The sequence below is a fragment of the Panthera pardus genome, unplaced genomic scaffold (genome assembly GCF_024362965.1).
Source record: "Panthera pardus isolate Hobbes unplaced genomic scaffold, ASM2436296v1 HiC_scaffold_11, whole genome shotgun sequence".
NCBI lineage: Eukaryota > Metazoa > Chordata > Mammalia > Carnivora > Felidae > Panthera > Panthera pardus.
In genome coordinates, this window is record NW_026526666.1 from 22824640 (window position 1) to 22848005 (window position 23366).

The following is a 23366-nucleotide window of genomic DNA, read 5'->3' on the forward strand; positions in this document are numbered from 1 at the left end:
GGTTTCACTATTTATAAAACAGAGCAAATTGAACTACAAGTTATCTTAAAATTCTTCTGTACTAACTCTCACTACCACTATTGTTTATGGTGATAATATTTATGTTAAAAGGCATGGTTTCATTAACCAGCTTCCTATTCCTGGGCTTCATTTTTCAGTTGTTTTTTACTAGAAAGATCAATTAACTCACCTGTTACAACGTCCATTCAGATTATGCACTCTAACCTGGAGGCCGAGGGGATCAACTTGACAAATTTCACCACACTGGTGCTAGGAGCAGGTTTATGTCTGAAGACACCTAACACCTAGTCCGTGCATCATTACACAGGCTTAGCATGATATTTACACCCCCTCACCACTTCACCTGCCAACCTTAGAGCATGTAATCCAGCAGTTTATTGGCTTGTATTTTGTGTATTTACATATTAATACATATATTTATACATATATATTTATTCATATATTCAGCACATATTTAAGTGCCTTCTCTGCACCAGGCATTCTTCTAGGAGAATTCAGTAGTGAAGACAATAGACAAAATCTCTGCTTTTACTCAAATGGAGAGAGACAAACCAAAAGCAAGATAAATAAAATAGGGACTATCAACTGAAAATTAATGCTAAAAAGAAAAATGAAGCAGAAATGTAGATAGGGAACATATGATGATGCAATTTCACATGAGATGACAGAGGAAAGCCTAAATAAGAAAGTGTCTTTTGAATAAATATCTTCAGTCCACAAGAGAGTAAACCATGGGGGTTCTCAGTAGAAAAGTTGTTCCTGGCAGAAGAAACAAGGGTAACAGACTGGAGGCGGAAGCATGCCCCGATGGTCCAAGAAGAACATGGAGACTAGCACGGCTGTAGCATATAGTGGAGTGAACAAAAAAGGGAAGGTTCTAGGAGATGAAGTCACATAAGGAATGGGTGACCAGATCTTACTGAGGCATGTAGTCTGTGGTGAGGTTCTTGGATTTTTACTGAGATCCAAAGCCAGGAAATTACATGCAGAAATCATACCATCTCTCTCATATCTTAAAAGGGGCATCATCATTACCATTGTGGTGTGATTGAAAGTATTTGAAAGAGACCATTATTTAAGAAGATCCACATTTCAGAGATGTTGAAATGCAAGAATGTCTTAGAATAAAAATGGGTTATTTTGCTTCTAATGCTTATGTGAATTATTACTCTAACATCATCATCACCATCATCATCATCATCATTATTGCTATGGAATTTCACCTTTCTGCCCTTATTCCGTCGTATTTGTTTTTATTTCCTAAGAATAGACACTTGGTATTACATAAATCTCTGATTATGAGATATCTATTTCATTAGTAAGGTTGACTTTCATGGTTTTTTTTTTTGGGGGGGGAGGCAGATATTTTACTTTCTTGTTTTGTTTGTAAACTATCTCAGGGAAGCCATTTATTATTTTATGAGTATGTGTACTCTTTGGAGTGATTATTTTGTTACATCTTAGAAAATTTGTCTAATGAGTTGTTAATGGGATGTCTGATGGTGGATGCCAGGGGATAAACTAAGAGTTAAACTGCTAAAAATGCCAAACCCAAACAGGTTCTGGGTCTGCTGGAAAAATCATAGGGGCTGGTTAGAAAAATTCACTCCTCTGGGTTGTTGGATGGAATCATGCAATTTTCAAGGTCAGATGGAAATTATTAGCATAATGTCTCTTTTATGTAGGATCAGGAGGTACCTACACCAACTGTGAGTGCACTATTATTCTCCTCTGCTTAGCATTTTTAGTCTAAAATTGTTATGCACTGGAGTGGGATTACTGGCAGACTGCTCTACTAAAATTGGCTTTCGGAAACAGAGTATCTGAATCATATATTGTATCTTTCTCCCCTTCATAACAGTTTAACATGATGTCCCTGCCATAAAGGGTTTACAACATAGTTTTCCCTTTGTCAATCTGTAACTCCCCCTCATAAAAGCCCATGAAGTGGTGGCCTGCCTGGTTGGTGCTTCTGCTGTGACAGAGCTACTAGAGAAGTCCTGTCCTGTTCTCTCACCTCACTCTCACCTACAGGAACGTTTGTAGGCTTATCAGCACAGAACTAGGATTAAGAAGACTTATGAAAGGTTAAACCAACTTCAGTTTAAGTTCCACTTCCATCTTTAAAAGTTATGTGACCTTGGGTAGGACTAGCTGTTGAAGCCCTAGTTTCTTCAACTATAAAATAGATATGAAAAAATACCTATCACATAGGGGTTTTAGATGCATGAAATAATGAACACTAGTTGACTTAAACAGTGCCTGACAGTTTGCCTACTAAATGTTATGTATTACCATCACCACCATTACCACTGCCTCGATGACCACCACCATCAGCACCATCATCATTAACTGGTGAAACTCAAGTTGATTCCCTCTTCTATTCCAGTATTTTGATTTCTGGAAGTACTGTATTCCTCTGCCAGGGTCTAGGTCTTAGGTTAACTTCTAGTGCTAGTTCTCAATCCCTTCTCACCAGTAAGGAAGATGATGCATATGCTTTAAATATATATGATCAATTCTGATCTTTTTTTGTAGCCAAATATGAGTAATTTTTCTTTCTTTGATGATTTCATCATTATTTTAGTTGGAAAAGGAGAAAAAAGACATTAGGTATTTCCCCACACTGAATCATCTTCCCATAATTTCAATTCTAGGAAACTCTAATTGATAATAAGCACAAAATATCTACTTCAAATGGAGAAGGAGCTGGACTATATCTTTCCTAATAATTTACAAAAGCCTAATATACACTTTTTCTTAGTTGACTTCAATTTAGCAGGGACTTAAATACCATTCTTGGTATAAGGAACTATGGATTCAGAGGGTGCCATCCAGGCTTTGAACATATACAGTCAATGAAAGTTAACTGAGGTGGGAGGGTAAGGTGTTAGAACCTGGCAGGCCAAAGAAGCCCCTCTAGCCACACAGCAGGTTTCAATAACTCGAAAAGTAGGAAATTTAATTCATTTTCTCTACTATAAAATAGCACAGAAAAGATGGAATTAAAAAGGATTAAAGCTTAAATAATTGTTTTCACAAATCCTGGAAGCGATTTGGTCCTCTTTTAGTGGAAAAATTTAAGAAGCAAGCAATCCTTTTTGCCAGGAAAATGTTGTAATACCAGAATAAGTAATACAAGATTGTAAGATAGTGGGGAAAAAAAGGGAAGATTTATATTTAACAGAAAGGCTAATGGGTAATTTCTAGCTTCAGTTATATTCAGCCAGAAATTAGCCACGCAATTAAATGAAAACCATTAATACTAAGAGCTCAGGCAAACAAAACAAAATCTTTCTCCAAAAGTAACTTCCTACTATAGTACCAGTAATGGCAACAATAATAATAACCATTTATTGCATTTCTGCCATGGGCCATTGCATTAAGCTATATACTTTACATATATTATTTCATTTAATCTGCATAATAATGTTGCAAATTTGGTATTATTATCTTCCTTTTACAAGTTAGAAAAGTGGGAAAAAATGAAAGAGATCTCATAGCTTTTTGTGGCATAATAAAGATTCAAACGAAAGTTCGCCTAAGTCAAAGCCCATGTTTTTTCCACACTGACTAAATAGCACCAAGCTAGTATGCCTGTGGCTTTCAAGGCTGAAATGATTCACCTTTAACTAAAGGAGTCTATAATCTATTAGAATACACAGATGCAGGTGGTACTTGGGTGGCTCAACAGGTTGAGTGTCCAACTCTTGATTTCAGCTCAGGTCATGATCTCACGGTTTGTGAGTTCGAGCCCCACATTGGGCTCCTCCCACTGATGGTGCAGGGCCTGCCTGGGATTTGCTTTCCCTCTCCCTCCCTCTCTGTCCCTCTCCTGCTTGTGTCCTCCTTCTCTCTCTCTCTCTCCCTCTCCCTCGCTTTCTCTAAATAAATAAATAAACTTAAAAAAAAAAGAACACACATATGCAAAAATGAAATAAAAACTAAAGCTATAATACAAAGCAGAATGTAATATATACCACATTAAGGAAAAAATTACAGTAGTATAGAAAGATACAGAATGTAGGATTAATTTTGATTGGGATAGGGGATGTTTTGACTGCCAATTCAGTAGGCAGGGACTGGGGAAGAAATGCCTGGATGAATGTAAGGCATAAACAAAACCACAGAGATGGCATGCTACAGACTGTGACGACAGAATGGATAAGAGGTAGGTTTGGAGTCTGGAGGTGGGCAAGTGGAAACAAGAAATGCTGCCAGGTAGGCTGATTGAAGATTCACTGCTTACAGGGTTTGAATGACATTGAGCATGAAATGGATTCTGCAGGAAATGGTAAATCACTAAAAGTTTTTGACCAGAACAGAGCTGTATTTCCTAAGTCAGATATAGAGGGATGGTTAAAAGAGAAAGGAAGGAGGAGAGGAAAAAGGAAACCAGTTAACCTGCACTAGCATAATGAAGAAACAATGAAAAATGATAAGGAGGATCTAGTTCATCCCCACTCATTCGCTCATCCAGCAGCATTCACTCAGCATCCATCTAGTTTGTGTTAGGAACTAAGATAATGGGTAGTGTAGGATGACCATGAACTCACCTCCTCCCATGGACATGCTGAATCTTTATCTATATACAGAGAAATTCCTCCTGAGGAACTCAGGGCTGACTGAACAGCCAGACAAAAATACCACCAAAAAAGAAAATTACAAGCCAATATCCCTGATGAATATAGATGTAAAAATCCTTAACAAAATATTAGTAAACCAAATTCAAAAACACATTAAAAGGATCATATTCCAGGATCATGTGGGATTTACTCCAGATGCAAGAATGGTTGCATCAATCAATGTGATACACTACATTAAAAAGACAAAGGATAAAAATCATGTGATGATCTCAATAAATGCAGAAAAAGCATCTGACAAAATTCAACATCTATTTATGACAAAAACTCTCAACAAAGTAGATATGGAAGGAATGGACCTCAACATAATAATGGCCATATATGACAAACCCACAGCTAACATCACACTCAATGGTGAAAAGCTGAAAGCTTTTCCTTTAATATCAGAACAGGACAAAGTGGCCCACAATATGATTTTTACTCAAAACAGTATTGGAAGTTCTACCCACAGAAATTAGGCAAGAAAAAGTAATAAAAAGTATTCAAATTGGACAGAAGTAAAACTGTCACTATTTGCAGATGACATGATACTAAATATAGAAAACTCTAAAGACGCTACCAAAAAAACCATTAGAACTAATAAATAAATTCTTTAAGTAAAGTCTCAGAATATAGTTAATATACAGAAATCAATTGTGTTTCTATATGCTGATAACAAACTATCAGAAAGGAATTAAGAAAATAACACCATTTATAATTTCATCAGAAAAAAGAAAGTATCCAGGAATAAATTTAACTAAGGAGGTGAAAGACCTGTACACTAAAAACTCTACGACATTGATAAAAGAAATGAAAGGCAACACAAATACTTGTAAAGTTATTCTATGCTCACGGATTGGAAGAGCTAATATTAAAATGTCCATACTACCCAAGGCAATCTACAGAGTCAATGAAATCTCCATCAAAATACCAATGGCATTTTTCAAAGAACTAAAACAAATAATCCTAAAATTTGTATGGAACCACAAAATTCTCCAAATAGAACAATCTGGAGGGAAAACAAACAACCAAAAAGAAAATATAAAAACAAAAACAAAGCTGGAGGCACCATGCTCCCTGATTTCAAACTATACTACAAAGCTGTAGCAATCAAAAGTTTGGTACTGGCCCAAAAAGAGACATAGAACAGTGGAATAGAATAGACAACCCAGAAATAAACCTACATATTATATGGCCAATTAATATATAACAAAGGAGGCAAGAACATACAATGAGGAAAAGACAGGCTTTTCAAAACATGGTATGAAGAAAACTGGACAGTCACATGCAAATGAATGGCACTGGACCAGTATCTTACAACATATACAAAAATAAATTGAAAACAGATTAAAGACCTGAATGTAAACCTGAAACAGAAAATTCCTAGAAGAAAATCATAGGAAGTAATCTTTTTAACATTGATCTTAGCAATATTTTTTTGGCCTCAGGTAAGAGTCAACAAAAGCTAAAATAAAACAAATGGGACCTCATCAAATTAAAAAAATGTTTGCACAGTGAAGGAAATCATCAACAGAACAAAAATGAAACCTACTGAATGGGAGAATGTATTTGCAAATCATACATCTCATAAGGGTGTAATATCCAAAATATATAATGAACTTATACAATTTAATATAAAAAAAAAACCTGATTGAAAAATGGGCAGAAGACTTGAATATATATATTCCTAAAGAACACATATAGATGGCAATAGGCATATGAAAAGATACTCAACATCACTAGTCACCATGGAAATGAAAATCAAAACAACTATGAGATATGACCTCAAACCTGTCAGAAAAGTTATTATCAAAAAGATAAAGGGGGGCCAAGATGGAGGAACAGCATGGAAGTTTTTTTTGTATCTCTAGTCCCTGCAATACAGCCAGATCAACACTAAACCATTCTGCACACCTAGATAACTGATTTGAGGATTAACACAACAATCTGCACAACCTGAACCAGAGACCTCAGCAGGCACGAGGCATGAAGAGGTGAACAGGGGGAGAAAGCCGCAGAGAGAGGGGAACTCTTTGGCTTCCAGATAGAGGATGGAGACGGGGGAGAGTACAGAAAGCATCCTCCCCGCCTAAAAGCAGCTGGGGAGAAAATAAAGAGTACACAAGAGACTGAACAAGAAAGGGAGAAAGGAGAAAGGAGAGGGTTTAAATTCCATTAAGACTCTGTAAACGGGGAGTGCAGAGTCTGAAACTCCGCAGCTCGATACCTGGCAGTGCTCTGGTGGGAAGGGCAAATCCCCACAGAGAGCGAGGTCCTCGGGGTCCTCAGGCCACACAGAGAGAGGAAGTTCCCCTGCTGGGAGGGCATTTGGTAGAGGCTGGTCCCAGCAAACCCCAGAGAACAACCACATCCTTTGGTGCTGGAACACGAACGTTAAAGGGAAAGCCCGGTGCCAGATATGTGTTGTAATTATCCACGAACCCTGAAATGCTACTGCTACAAGATCACGGGAACTTTTTCTGGGGTGGGCTGGCACCCAGCCACAGTCTCTGGGCATTGGCAGCAGAACAGTCCCACGAACGATCCTGGGGGTGAGCTGGCACCTGGCCCATTACTCACTGAGACCCTCCCCCAGAAGGTCTGAGTAGGTCAAAGCCGCAGTCCCTCAGAAGTGAGGGGCTGGGAAACACAGCCGCATCTGAGATAAAACTCAGGAGGGAGTTACCGCCTGGCAACCTAACGGCTTGGTCACAGACAGTGTAAAAGCGGGGAGTGGACGGAAGCCAGAGACACAGGAGGGGTGTGCGACTGCTGGTCAGTGAGAGCACAGCGTTCTGATACTAGAGACTGGGTAACTGAGTGATGCCATTTTCATCCCTCCCACGCATATGCATACACACCTACAGGCGCCATAACAATCTACCCCAGTAATGGAGAATGGAGCCATTACACTAAGCCCTGCCCAACTGGGCCAAACTCACTCTTCAGGAACACAAGTCTCTCTGCCTGCTTAGTTTACTGACTATAATGTGCTTCATAGTTCAACGTCTAGGGGAAACTGATGCAATTTCAATCGTACTTCAGTCTGTTTGCTGGTCCATCTATTCAATTTTTTTCTTTTCTTATTCTTAGGTACAGAAAGAAAAAATTTATTTTTTATTTTCCATTTCTATTAAAAATATTTTTTCTACTATATTTTTTATTTTTGTAAATTTTTCAAATTCTATTTTTTTACTTCCATCATTTCATTTTATTCTATTTCATTGTATTCACTTTTTCAAATTTTCAAACTTTTCTTTTTTTTTTCTTATCTTTCCCTTTTTCCTCTAATCTATCAAGCTCCTTTCAACAACCAGACCATAACATATCTAAGATCTACCATCCTTTTTTGCATTTTTTTGTGTTGTTTTTAATTTTTTAATTTTAGATTTTTTTCTACCTTATTTATTCCTTTTCTTCCTTCAAAATGATGAAATAGGGGAATGCAGCCCAAAAGAAAGAACAGGAAAAAACGACATCCAGGGACTTAATCAACACGGATACAAGCAAGATGTCTGAACCAGAATTTAGAATGATGATAATAAGAATACTAGCTGGGGTTGAAAACAGATTAGAATCCTTTTCTGCGGAGATAAAAGCTAGTCAGGATAATATAAAAAAAATGTTATAACTGAGCTGCAATCTCAAATGGATGCCACAGCGGCAAGGATGGATGAGGCAGAGCAACAAATCAGTAATACAGAGAACAAACTTATGGAGAACAATGAAGCAGAAAAAAAGAGGTAGACTAAAGCAAAGGAGCACGATTTAAGAATTAGAGAAATCAGTGACTCATTAAAAAGGAACAATATCAGAATCATAGGGGTTCCAGAAGATGAAGAGAGAGAAAAAGGGGTAGAAGAGTTATGTGAGCAAATCATAGTGGAAAACCATGCAGTTGGTGGGAATGTAAATAATTGTAGCCACTATGGAAAAGAGCATGGAAATTCCTCAAAATATTAAGAATAGAACTACTGTGCAATCCAGCAACTCCACCTCTGAGTATTTATCTGAAGAAAATGACAGCACCAATTCAAAGACATATATTCACCCCTACGTTCATTGCAACATATTTACAATAGCCAAGTGTCCACAGATAAATGAATGGATAAAAAACCCACGATCTATATCTATCTCTATCTCTATCGATATTGATATTGATATCTATATGTATCTATATCTATATATTTATATATAGATACACACACACATATATATGTATATACATACATACACACACACACACAATGGAATATTAGCCACAAAAAAGAATGAAATCATAACATTTGTGACAACAGAGATGGACAACATAATATCAAGAAGGTATTATGCTAAGTGAAAGAAGTTAGTTAGGGAATGACAAATGCTGTATGATTTCACTTATATGTGGAATCTAAAAAACAAAACAAAACAGAAACAGATTCATAAATATAGGAAATAAACTGTTGGTTACCATGGGGGGAGGGGTTGAGGGATTGAGGGTTGGGTGAAATAGGTGAAGATGATTAGGAGACACAAACTTGTAGGTATAAAATAAATCATTGGGATGTAACATACAGCATAGGGAATACTGTCAATAATATTGTAACAACTTTGTGTGATGACAAATGGCAACTAGATTTACCATGGGGAATACTTTGTAGTGTATAAAAATATTGAATCACTATGATGTACACCTGAAATTAGTAGGATATATGTCAACTGCACCTCATTAAAAAATAAATAAAATAAAAAAAGAAAGAAAAAGAACTAAGTTGAAGAGTGAATAAACAGACTTTGTCCTCAAGGACTCATACCCAAGAGGAGAGATTAAAAAATCAATCATATGAAGTAAACGTGAAAGGCATTTCATGTAAAGCAAATAGTAGTATGCAGTCCTAGAAGCATGTCTATTTGGGTGTTTCTAAAAAAATTACAGGTGGTTCGTTAAAGTTGGTACCTGGAGTGTGAGTAGGGGAATTGCAAAAGATGAGGAAAGAGAGGCAGGCAGTTGCCAGGTCCTAAAAGGATATCCTTTAAAAAAGACAAGTGAAATAACTGAGAGGGGCTAAGGAAAGGAAAGGAAAGGACCTGGGGACAGCAGTAACAAATCAGATTCCTGATGCAGGGGTCCTTTAGGAGAAAAGGTAAATGCTGGGAGACAGAATCAGCAGGGTTTGTCAACTGATAATATGTGGGCACTGGGAGAAGTCTGTTTTGCTGGTAAGATTAACTGGAGGAATAGGTCGAGTATCACACTTAAGCTCTGAAACTTCCAAAGTGACTTGGGTAGTTTGAGCAAGCAGGGAGGGGATAGGGACTTATCAGTTACATACAAACACATCTAAGTACTTTCAATAATGAAAAATTAGAACTATATGTTTGTTGAGGACAAATAAAACGGTAAGAAAAATACCCAGAGAAGTGCTCTGCATCTAAGTGCAGCTGATGTACATTCTCTATCTTTTGGGCAAGACTTCTCTTTATTACCAAGGTTTTTAGCTTGATATTTTAATGATGCTTAAATTGCCTTAGAATTCTAGAATAAAAAATAGTGATGTGGTTCATTTTTGAAAACTGTTAAAAACACTTGTTCCTGCGAAATAAATACCTAATCCTACTCATTAAAACACATAAATATATAACCCTAGTTCTATTTTTTGCCCATATCCTCTTTTGATATAATCAATTGTTTTATTGCACTATGCTTTCAAGATTTTCAGGAAACTATAAAACATTTACTGGTTTAAAGTAAGTAATTCAAATGTCATTCAGTATTTTAACTGAATTAAGTAGAAATTTTAGGTTTAGGGTACCTATAGAAGAATCAAGTCTTGGGGCACCTCGGTGGCTTGGTTGGTTAAGCATCTGACTCTTGTTCTCAGTTCAGGTCATGATCTCATGGTTTGTGAGTTTAAGCCCCACATCGGGCTCTGCACTGACACTATGGAGCCTGCTTGGGATTCTCTCTCTCTTCTTTCTGCCCCTTCTCTGAGTGCTTGCTCTCTCTCAAAATAAACAAGCAAACTTAACAAAAAAGAAGAATCAAGTCTTCTTCAGGAAATATCACATGTATAGTGATAGAGCTATGAGAAATTTGATACAAAAACAACAGAAAAGTTTTCTGTTAGAAAAGGAAGGCCATTCAGAAGTGGTTCAACATCAAGAAACACCTTCTAAGAGTTACATACTGAAAAGATGACAGTCTTTATTTACTAAGTTCATAATTGTTTATTTCTTGCCTACTACGGGCAAGGCACATGGTAAATGTTTGAAGAGTAGAAACCATGTAATGAGCACACAATTTCTTTGAGGCACCTGCAGCTAAATAAGTCTTACAAAAAGAAGGATTCCTATATTTGGGGTTTTCATTTGTTCTAGAAAGAAGCTTAAATTAAATCCAAATTGTTTTTTAGTTAAAAACTATTTTTCCTGAAAGATGAACATGACCAAACATTGGCAACTTTGTGACATGTTTCACTAAGAATTCTTACAAAGTGAATGAAAAATGTGCTGATCGCTGAGAAGGGACAAAGTCACAGAGGAAAAAATTAAAGAAAATAACAAGAAGAAAAAAAAATAATCACACTAAAAATAGTCTACCACTAACATCAACATATTAGTGTTAAAGTAGTATTTAATTACTCTTTCAATATTTAATTCCCTTTCATGAAAAGTACAGTCTAAGAGAAGGATGTCAGGTGGAGGAATAAAAGACGCATAAAGTTCATGTCATATCCCATCAACTTGGAGGTATTCTAGCTTCAGCTGAAGGGAACTTCCCTTTGTTAGGTTGGCCTTGTTTTGTTTCTTTGGTTCAGTTCAAGGTTATCTAGAGAATAGCCTAATGATCAAAAGGGCCGTGAACGGATGCACTGGGTTCCATCAACACCAGCTACAGCTTGAACCCTGGTCATCATGCTGTGAATGTTTGTCACAAGGCATGTGGGAAAGCCGGTAAAATAATCTGGATGAATCTATGCAGATCATTCATTATGCTAGAAAATAAAACCTACATTCTATTGGCATAGGTCTATGGACCATTGTTACAACTGTAGACTATTACACTATCTTAAAGGTAGTCAATTTTTGACACCCATGTCTGCTAATGCAACCACAGGTGCACTCAATTCCTCAAACTCACTTAACCACATTGGAGGTTTCCCTCCTTATTCCCTCAAACCTGACTTTGGGTGAAACCAATGTAGAAACCCTTTAGTATTTTAATTATGTTTATATTACTAAATATTTCTATTTATAGATTTTATGGAGTGTAATTTTCTATTACTTTTACAAATTTAAATTTGTAAGAAAATACACATTACAACCATCAGAAATAGATCTACCATTAGAGAAGTTATATAAATCCATGAAATATGGTTTATTAGCTATTTGTAACCTAATTATTGACTGAAATATAAAAAGAAAAAAATTAATTCTTTAAAATAGTATTTTGGTAACTTTATAAAAAAATGTAACAGTACATTTTAGAATCCTATAATTTTTTTTTTGTGACAAAATGTGATCCTGGAAATTATAATGTAAATATTTATTTATAAAGAAAATATTACAGATGAGGAATGTATTCTCACAAAGTTAGGGTTGCAAATAAGATACTAAAAATATAAAAATGGGGCACTTGGGTGGCTCAGTTGGTTAGGTGTCTGACTTAGGCTCAGGTTGTGATCTTGCAGTTCGGGAGTTCGTGCCCCGAATCGGGCTCTGCACGGACAGCACAGAGCCTGCTAGAGATCTGCTCTTCCCCTCTCTCTCTGCCCCTCTCTCCCTTGTGCTTTCTCTCTCCAAAAATAAATTAATTTCTAAAAAGCTATACAGCTTTAAAAAATATATTGTTAAAAAGAACATACTCCACAAATATAAGTCTTTAAAAATATTTTATAATAAAATATGGAAATAAATTCTGTAAAATGGGATTACCTGTATACTCATCAAATACATAAGAGGCAAATAAAATGTATCCAGACTACATATGTGATCTAACACTAAACATTTGAAAATAAGTGGACTTTTCTTTTTAGAAATTAAAGCATATTTAAAGATGACTGAGTAGGCTTTTTGCTCTTAAGACTTAAGTTTGATCTTTTGATGCTGTTGCTCTCAATGCATTTCCATTACTGAGGCAAGAACTTTTAAGTTTACTAACAGAAATAACCATTATTCCACTGAATTTGCTTAGCTAGCCTATGTCCTCCCACAAATGGACTTTGAGAGCTTCTTCGGACTTTCTGGCAGGAAAGTACAGCTATTTAGGAATTACTTTAGAATAGCTCTGGATTTGGCAAGGGCTGTGAAAAAGAGCAATTAGCTTTTAGAGGGATGGACACAAAAAATGGAGACCTTCTCCCCAGCCAGCAGAGTGAAATCACCCATTGTTATTAAGGGGATGACAAACAGTCCTAACTCCTTTACGTTCTTGAAAGCCTTTAGACCATCTTTCTTCTTTCTTGAACACTATCAAGGATAGCCTGGTAGTAAGAATAAGAGGGGAATTCAAAGGGGTGTCTTCAAGTCATAGTGAAGAGTGGAGTTAGGAAAGGGAGTCATGTACCTGCAAGTACCTAGCACATAGCAGATTCTTAATATCTGCCATCTAATTTAACACTTCTGAGTCCCTACCACAATCAGGTCCTGTGCTATATGTGACATACAGCACCTCATTTAACTTTCTCTATAACTCTTGGAGGTAGCTTTCTTTTGCCCAAATCTAGCTGGCCTAAGTTTTTGGTAATGCTAACAAAAATAGAATTTGTAGATGATGTGGATCCCTGGAACACTATATTCTCAATAGCCTTAGGCCAATTCTCAAAAATTTTTTTTTCTCCTGAAATGTGTGGCAAACTCAGTCTAAGTTTTTCTTTATATATATATATATTTCTGTCCCATAAATTTTACTTACTTGTGCTCCTTAAACCTCTATTCTCTTCCAAAATGCAGTTTCTTATTACCCTCAATGAGATAGAACAAATAAATTGAATATTAAACATTAATTTAAAAAATCTTTACATGCTTACTATGTGCCAGCCATTGGCTCAGGCACATGACCAATGGCACAGGCATGAACACAAGAGGGAAGGTCCCTGTCATTGGGAGTGTATGATATAGTAGGGGTTTAAGACACACATTGTACTAGGCATCCGCTCTTATTTTACCAATTGTTTTCCAGTCTATCAATAAGTTTGTTCTTTTTTTTTTTATATAAAATAAAGTACTTCCCAAACTAAAGTTTAAGCAATCTAGAATATCTACATTCAAAAATTCCTCTAAAAAATGAAATGTCTTTACATCCAATAACTATCCTTACTGCACTAAATATCCACTTGATGGAATTAAGCTAAGCATTGATATAGAGAAGTAAACAATCAAATTGTAATCAACTCAGAGAGGGTAATCACCTCATTTCCAGAACATTTCTGTATGTCCAGTGCTCTGCTGCATGTGGGGAGCAAGACATGTACCTGTTACAAGGGAGAGTGACCTGCCTTAGTGATAAGTTCCTTGCTTCCTAACAACAAGATGCTTTTGCATCTAGATCAACCTGGAGTCCACAAGTACTGTCTACTTAGGCAGCTTCACTCTGAACAAGTAACATTTCATCTTTCTTGGTTGCCTGAGGGTATTAATACATTGGTTTGGGCTCTTCCTCTTTTCTTGTCCTGAATTCTAAAAACTTCATAATCACACACATGTATAATAGACTCCTTAATAATAAGTCTACGGTTTGCTAATCCATAATATGAGGAGGAAGAGAGTACCTACTTAATAGGATTCTTTTGAATACTGTGTTAGCAAAGAACCTGGGACTTAAGCATTTAGCACACGTTAGGGTTAGAGGTGCACTCTGAAAGGATTAGTCTAAGTGTCTCAGAAATATCCTGAATGAATATGTCAGGCTCACTCATGTGCACTATATTAGAGACTCCTTACCGAGGACCTGCATAACAAAAGGAACAGCAATCATAAGAGAAACAGAGACACTTTGTTAATGGCTCAGAAAGCTCCTTCCAAAACCTAATGTATCTGAGAGTGCTGATGGCCATACTGGACGATGTAGCCAGGCCAAAACGTCTAAGTAAGGCCATTCTAACAGGCCTTTCTCCAAATCAGATACGTGGGGCCAAAAAAAGTCCAAAAATTACCTCCATTTTAAGGAACTAGGTTGCCATGTCACATTAATGGGTTAATGTTAGTATCTTGTTAATTATGAAATAATAAAATCCTAAAACAGAAGATGCCAACGGACCTTTTGCTCCCCTGACTCTGAAGGCACTTTAGAGTATACTTCCTATTAACTAAAAATACCTTTTCAAGCAACTGAAGAAGATCCACCATATTTCCAAACATTTTCTCCCCCCCCCCACCCCCAACATTTTCTTAGGCCTTTAGTTTTTCTTATTTATCAGATATTGGTTATTAGTTTTTAGGAAATGTATTAGTTCAGTCAACAGCTAGTTGTTGAACACTTGCTATGTGCCAAGTATCACGTTAGGTCCAGTGCCCCTGTGTGAAATATTTACCTTCTTTTCTCACTCATTTTTTGACATACTGATTTCATAGAGACAGATCTTTACCTGACATCAGAAAATTCTCTCAATTCTGATACTATTTCATGATGAGACTAATATGAAATGCCTTAATCTATGTTTCTCAAATTGGGATTCCTATATCCGCATTAATACTCAGAGATGGTCCAGAGAATTGCTTCTCTGAATAGTCATGAATAAACATGGTACAATCTTTTATCATATTTTATGTGGATAGTTATTTTATGGAGATCATATAAAATATTCTTAAATTAACACAAACATAATATGGAGTAATGATATGCAAATAAAACTTCAAAACAAAAGAGCTTAAAAAAATTTGAGCTTACATTGCCCATTAATGGGTCCCTCTCAGACAACTGGGGTATATGTTCCACCTTTTCTACATCAAAGAAAGTAACTCTTTTGGTAAAAATGTTTGAATTACACACTACATTAAAATGTGTGTTAGAAGCAAATCTGCTTGACTGCTGAACTATATATTTAATAAATAATTAATATACTTTGGCATGATAATTCTAGGGGAGTTAATTGCCATGATTACCAACAATTTGTCAAAGTATCATTTATTAAAATTACAGATTGAGAAAGCAGCTTCCTCACAGCCTATTTCTCCAGGAATAGCTGCCAGGATGATGGAAGAAAATACTAGTCAAAATTTTTTCAATCACTGTGATCTATCACTGTTAAGTAGCAGTCTAGGGGGGATTTCACTTACATCTCTAAGAATCACTCTCACTGACTATTCAGTCATCCATCTTTTATCACTCATGTCTTACATTATAATCTGGCAAGGAAACATCCTTTTCCTCACCCCATCACTGTCTCCACTTGCAAGTACAGTAGCAAGGACAAACAGCACAATTAAAATTTAGAGTCTCTCCAGTATTATGACTAGGCCCCTAATATCAAAACAGCTTATGAGGGTCTACTCCAAAAGCATTATTGGAAGAATTTTTTCTTCATTAAAAAATAATGGCAATCTCACAAAACTTAGTCCAATATGAAAAATTTTATGAGATTAGCAAGGCCTTGATAAAAAAACTGATGTTCCTGGTATAAGCAATAGTAATAACAAATCTTTCTTTTTCTTCCCAGCTTTACTGAGATATAATTGACGAATAAAATTGTGTATGTTTGAACTGTACAAGATAATGATGAATATCATTCTTATTCAGAAATATTAATACAGAAGTCCTAAAACACTGAGCAAACCAAATCCAGCAATGGCCAAGCTGGATTTTCCCAGGGATCCAAGGATGGTTCTGATGAGAAAATCTCTTAGTATAAGTCACCATATTAAGTGCATAATGGAGAAAAATCACAGAACTGAATGAGTAGATAATAGACAACTATTTAATAAAATTTACCACCCACATATGAGTCAACCTCCCATCACAGAGGATAAGAACTGCCTTAGCCTGATTAAAAATATAGCAGGGGGAAAAGCTATAGCAAACATCATTACTAATGAAAAAAATCTTGAAAGCATTTATTGTAAAATCAGGAATAATACAAGAATGTCCCATCACTAATAACATTATAATGCATTTTTAGCCAGCTCAGTAAGAAATGAAAAAAAGAAATATAAAGTATAATGAGTGAATAAATATCAAATACCAAGTAAATAAACAAAACTATCAATATGCACCCATGATGGGATCTTCTACATAGGAAATCCCAAAGAGTCCACAAATCACTAAAATTAAAACAAATTTAGAAGATTATTGGATATAAGATAAATCTGTTTAACTGAATTACATTTCTATACACTCATGCTGAAAAAAAGTTATAAAATAAATTTTTTGGATTTATAATTTATGATAAATACAAACAAAAAAATAAGGTTCTTAGGAATAAATTTATCAAAAAATGTAGAACTTTTTGGAAAAGACATTTTGAACTTTATTGAGAGATATCCAAGAAGACTTAAATAAATGGTGAGCATCTAAACAATCATTCTGTTTCATATGTTCTAGTTAGTTCTCTTTCCTTTCATTTCAATTTAATTATGTTTCTCAGATAATCCTTTTCAGAAGAGCATTTAGTACAAAGTAGGTTCTTTTGCTATTCTCTATTTCAGTCTACTGTTCATTTCCTTAACATTTATCAGAACTAACAATTATTTTTATTTGCCTATGTTGAAATGTAAGTTGTACCATAAGAGCCATGTGTCTATCTTTTGACCATTACATCCCCAGTACTTACACCATATGGGAATTTGATAGTTATTTGTAGAATAGATGAATTACTTTAGAAAAGTGAAATATTAGCAATGAATCTAGGCTTGTTTCCCTACTGCCTTTCCAACGATTATTTCTTTATATTTTTAAATACCACACAAAACTAAAATGTGCCCGTACCAAACCCTAAAGTCATATTATCACCAAAATTTCGAACAAAAAAAAAATACAATTTGAGAATAATAGCTATTCTTTCTTAAAGATATCTTCATTGTTTTCCTTTTAAAGTGGCTTCTCTATTATTTCCTTTTATGGAAAAAAAATCAACCATTCAATCTATTTATTCAAATGCTAAAAATTTCTCTTCATCATCAGAAAAGCTGGGAAATTATCATTTCCAAAAGTTCTTGAAAATAATATACCTAAATAAAAAGAGTTAGATTGCCACTCCATCAGAAGACAATAGAAAATTCAAAAATCTAATTCTATTCTGACAGCCATGTCTTCTTAACAAGTATTAATTAAATTGCAGGGGAGAGATAAGAGGGCTCTTAACAATAAAATTATATTATTTTCTGATTCGTGAGAGAGGTAAGATGTGTCTGGAGAAATTAGATGCTTGATTATATAATGCTGCTCAGGCATACATGTGATTACTAAGTAGTACCTTTTTTATATACTTTACAATACACACGTTTCTTAAAAAGTAGAAACCTTTCTCCCTAAAACCCATTGCCAATTTTGTCATCCAAGTGTAACATGCCCAGGAAGACACAATGAATTTTCTAAAAATGACAATTTGAGTCATAAACACCCACAAATGTAGTTGACACATCACCTTTCAAGTCAGCATCTCCAGCACCTCTAATACTCCTCAAATAAAGAATACGTTTTCCTGTAACATTAGAGGCAAAAAAGCCAATTATTTAAATATTCTTATTTTTTAAAATGTAGTGATCTCCCTTGAATCTTCTGCACAACAGAGGCATAGTAAATTCAGATTGGACTGAGGAAGATTTATTTTGAAGTGCTTCCATGAGTCTTTTTAATATAAATCTTTTTAAAAGGAATGATGTGTCTCCTTAAAAATTAAAAAGGAAGTCAAGGTCTTTGACTCTTTAGATGTAATAATTTCCTGTATTTGTTTTGGAAAAACATAATCTAAACTTAGAAAAGCAATATGCTAGGGATGCTTGTGTGCTTCAGTCAGTTAAGTGTCTGACTCCTGATTTTGGCTCACGTCATGATCTCCAGGTGCGTGAGATAAAGTCCCACATTGGACTCTGCACTGACAGCACAGAGCCTGCTTGGGATTCTCTCCCCCTTTCGCTCTTCCCCTCTCCCCTCTCAAAATAAATAAATAAATTTTAAAAGAAATAAAAGTAATATGCAATATTATCATTAGGTTTTACTGAGGTTAAATGTTATTTCAAAGCCAAAATCTAAACTTATGTATTTTACAGACCTTTACAGGCTCCCCAATTTTCTGTCAAGAAATACTTTTACTTTATTCACTGCTTAACCAAACAGTGTCTCACATATTATCTCATTAAGCAAGCAAGAGTAAGGCTCTAGAGGTTTCAGTGACTTTTTTGTAACTTCTTCCTGGAACCTAGGTTCTCTAACTCCAACCCCCAACATACTACTAAATCCTATTTTGGAGTTTACATGCTCATGAATTCAGAAAATGTACAAATAACTTACAGGGCTACCTACACACAGGAACTTCCATTTATACATAACTCTTTTTGTTAACTGACCTGTAACATAACCTTAGTTTCAGGTGTACAACATAATGATTCAGTATTTATACATACAGCAAAATGATCACCACAATAACAAATCTGGTTAACATCCATCACCATTCATAGTTACACACTTTCTTTCTTACGATGATAACTTTTAAGATCTACTCTCTTAGCAACTTTCAAATATACTCTACAGAATCATTAACTACAGTTACTGGGCTGTACATTATACGCCCATGACTTATTTATTTTATAACTGGAAGTTTGTACCTTTTGACAACCTTATATTTAACTTTTATTCAATGTTTTTAAATTATGTGCATAGTTTATAATATAGATACAATATACAAATTTAGCAGTATGAATTGATAATCTGTGAATTTAAAATGTACATATAGCAGGGTGGTATGCTCAGAAATATTTAAGTGATGAAGCATGTGATCAAAAAGTCTAGTGACTACAAGTCATCTTTGCTGAAGTATTGTGTACATTAATTACACTTTTACTCAGGTGAATTCTGATGTTTCAGACATTCATCTCTTTTCCATTTGAATTCCTACCAAAGCTAAAACCTCCATTAGATATAACCTTTCCTCTTTGACCCAACCAACAAAACTACCATACATAAAAAACAACTCTTATAGTTGCAACATATTCTAAACCAGAGCTAGCCAACAGAACTTACTGTGATGATAGAAATGTTCTGCTCTAGAGTGTCCAGACAGTAGCAATAGCCACACCTGACTACCAAAACAGTTAGTTCAACTGAGGAAATGAATTTTAAATTGTATTTAATTTTAAGTAATTCCAATGTAAATGTAAATAGCCACATGTGACTGGGTACTATATTATACAGAACAGCTCCAGAAAGCTGTGATTAATATAGCTGGAATAGCATTTATGCTTCAGTATGTAAGTTAGAGGTTCTCTCCCCAAAAGGTATCTTTTAATAAGGTTTTACTTGTTTTCCTAAAAAGCCTCTCATATTATTGAATATTTTTTGAATTACTTCATTCTTTTTTAAAGTTTTATTTATTTTGAGAAAGAGAGAGAGCATGAGCAGAGGAGGGGCAGCAAGAGGGAGTGAGAATCCCAAGCTGGCTCTGCACGGTCAGCACAGAGCCAGATGCAGGGCTCAAACTCATAAACTGTGAGATCATGACCTGAGCTGAAACCAAGAGCTGGACACTTGACCGACTGAGCCACCCAGGTGCCCCAGTTTTTTGTTTGTTTTTTTTTTTTTGAAGGTGACAACACAATAACTATTTCTAGAAAATGATTCATAATTCAAGTGTTTGATTATCATTACAAATAAGTATTTTAAAGTCTACTTTTAAAACACTGCACACAGACAGACAAAAAGAGCAACGAGTGAAGAGAGACAAGTCCCATCATACATAAAATATATTCTAAAACCTCCATTATTGAAACAGTATGGTTTTGGAGCTTAACCAACAGGCAGATTAAAGCAACATATAAAAAGGTCTTAAAATAGGTGCATATGAAAACAAAAACTATCAAAGGTAGTATATTTCACAGGTAGCATCAAAAATTACTGGGGAAAACATGATTATTCAATAAATAGTTTTGGCACAACTGGATAGTTACTTAGAAAAGTATATAGTTGAATCCACACCTCACATTCATAACCAGACTCAATTCCAATGGCTCAAAGATTCAAATATTAAAAAAAAAGAAAACCACAAAAATTAACAGAAGAGACATGAGACAATATTTTAATTACCCTGAAGTAGGGGAGGACTTTGTCACATGTTCTTAAAACTAAAGTCCTTTAGAAAAAGATAGATAAATTTGACTTTATAAAAACTAAACATTTCTGCATAACAGAAATCACTATAAAGAAAACTAAAATATAAATGACAACAAAAAAAGACTAAGAAGATTCCCTAATAATGCCAAGAATAGAGAAAATCTAATGATCAAAAATAGAAAATCACCAAAAAGAAACACAATTTTACATGAATTGAATAAAATTTAATAAATTTAATAAAACTAAACATATAAAAATGCTTGATCCCACTCATCATCATATAAATGCAAATTAAAACTACTACTTTCCATTTATCAAATGGGAACATTGTAGTTTAACAATGACGAGCCTAGGGTGGAGGGTACAGGAGTAAACAAGCAATCAAAAACATCCCGGAGAGGGGCACCTGCGTGGCTTAGTCGGTTAAGCATTGCATGCTTGGTTTCTGCTCAGGTCATGATCTCATGGCTTCTTGGGGTCAAGCGCTGTGTTGGGCTCTGAGCTGATGGTGCAGAGCCTGCTTGGGATTTTCTGTCTCCCTTTCTGCCCCTCCCCTACTCATGCTATCTCTGTCTCTCTCAAAACAAATTAAAAAAAAAAAAAAAAAAAAAGAAAAATCCTGGAAAGAATGTAAATAGCTCTCCCAGTGGAAAGCAATTTGGTGGTAATAATAATAACAGTATCAACAATAATAACAAATTCTTTTAACCCTTTCTTTGTACCAGACACTATTTTAAACACCTTATTATATACACTAATAAATACATTTGGCCCTAGGAGCTAAGTACTGTTATTTCTATTCTACAAACTAAGAAACTAAATCAAGGAAAAGAAGTTGACGAACTTGTCCAAGATTCCAACGCTTAGTAATGAGGTATCAAAATTGACTAGCCTCTGATTCAGCAATTTAACTTCTAAGTATTTATCTATAGATCAACTGGTATACTTACAAAATAATATTTGCACAAGGTTATTCACAGAAGCACTGTTTATATCAGCAAAAGATTAGAAGTAAAGGGTCACCAGTAGCAGTCAGATTAAATAAATTCTGATACTTCCATACAACAGAATACTATGTAGCTATAAAAGGTCAGTGACTGTAATGATGCCCAAGATATATTAATAAAACAAAATGCTGAAAACTTTATAGCATACTACATTCATTAAGAAAAGGGACATCAGAATGCATTCTTGTATTTGTTTACATCCATGGAAGGTTAGAAAAGTGGCTAACAACAGTAGGTACTTGTAACGTGGGTGGCAGGACCTGGGAGTCATAGGATATGAGGATGGGAAGAAGACATTTCATTAAATGTATGTTTTAAGACTTAGGAATTTTGAACCATGTGAAGGTATTACCTATTCAAATAAATCAGTTTCATTTTTTTTAAAACAACATCCTAATTTTTTATGTTTAGAGATAAAAAAAAATACATGTTTGGGAAAATATGTATTTTGAAGTTCCTTATGTTGTATAAATGAGTACTGACAGTTGGAGATAATACCTAGAGGGATATATCACACAGGGATTCAAAAGTAAGGCACAGAAACAGACTCTAAGCTCCTTTTTCCTGATTGTTATCTAACCCTTCCAATGAAAAGGGATGTTAGATGATGCAAGAGAAATGTTAAAGATGCAAGTGAGAGTGGAAAAAGGTGATATTTCTACATTAACATATTATTTTAGTTATTAATTCTAATATTCTTAATATTAGAAAACCACACATTCATATACGTATGTGATCTTAAATGTGTATAACTAAATTAATCTAAATGTTAAACTACAAATTTGACATTGGACAAAAACCTTGCCTTTTAGTGAGTGGTCTTTGTTGGGAAACTTGTGTCAGGGTAGCCTTACATTTGCATTTCTACATGTGATAGTGATGACCATATCTGGTATGTGTGCACGCCCCTTTTGTATCCTCCTTTATGGACTACCCATACATGATGTATCCAGCATTTCCCCTGTGAAAAGGTCTTTTAATACATTAAAGATTTGTTTTGAATGGATTTCTCTGTCCTCTTTCGTACTCATTTCAGATTAAAAGCTTCTAGATCAGAGGGTCTCCTGGTAAGGGCAGACCCTCTGGAAGTTTGTATATTTTGAAAATGTCCCATTGATCCTGAACTCTTACCTCTTCCAGGACACACTGCTATTGAGAACCATGGACACACATTAGGGAAGAAATTGTGCCTCCTTAATTCATTTCACACCCTCTTTTTACTGCGAGATAAGCAAAGCAGGTCAATTAATACCATGAAAACTGCTGGTTCGCTGTGAAATAATATTTCAACTCTCCACTAACGTTTCAAAGCAAGAGTGGCGAATAGAATTTATCACACATGCGTACTCTAACTGATTGATATCAGTTATCTGAAGCATGTTGATAAGCATCTTTTCAAGTGTTGCCCTGGAATACAGTTTTATAGCTAATATAATCTAATTGGAATACAGTTTCTAGCACACATTCTGGAGT

The 23366-nt window shown here is 35.1% G+C and overlaps 1 protein-coding gene across 5 annotated transcripts in view; it reads right to left on the reverse strand.

Moving 5' to 3' along the window:
* The window catches only part of SNX7 (sorting nexin 7), a 124150-nt gene that overhangs the window by 43552 nt on the left and 57232 nt on the right, over window positions 1-23366 (reverse strand). The gene's annotated exons all lie outside the window — the stretch shown is intronic.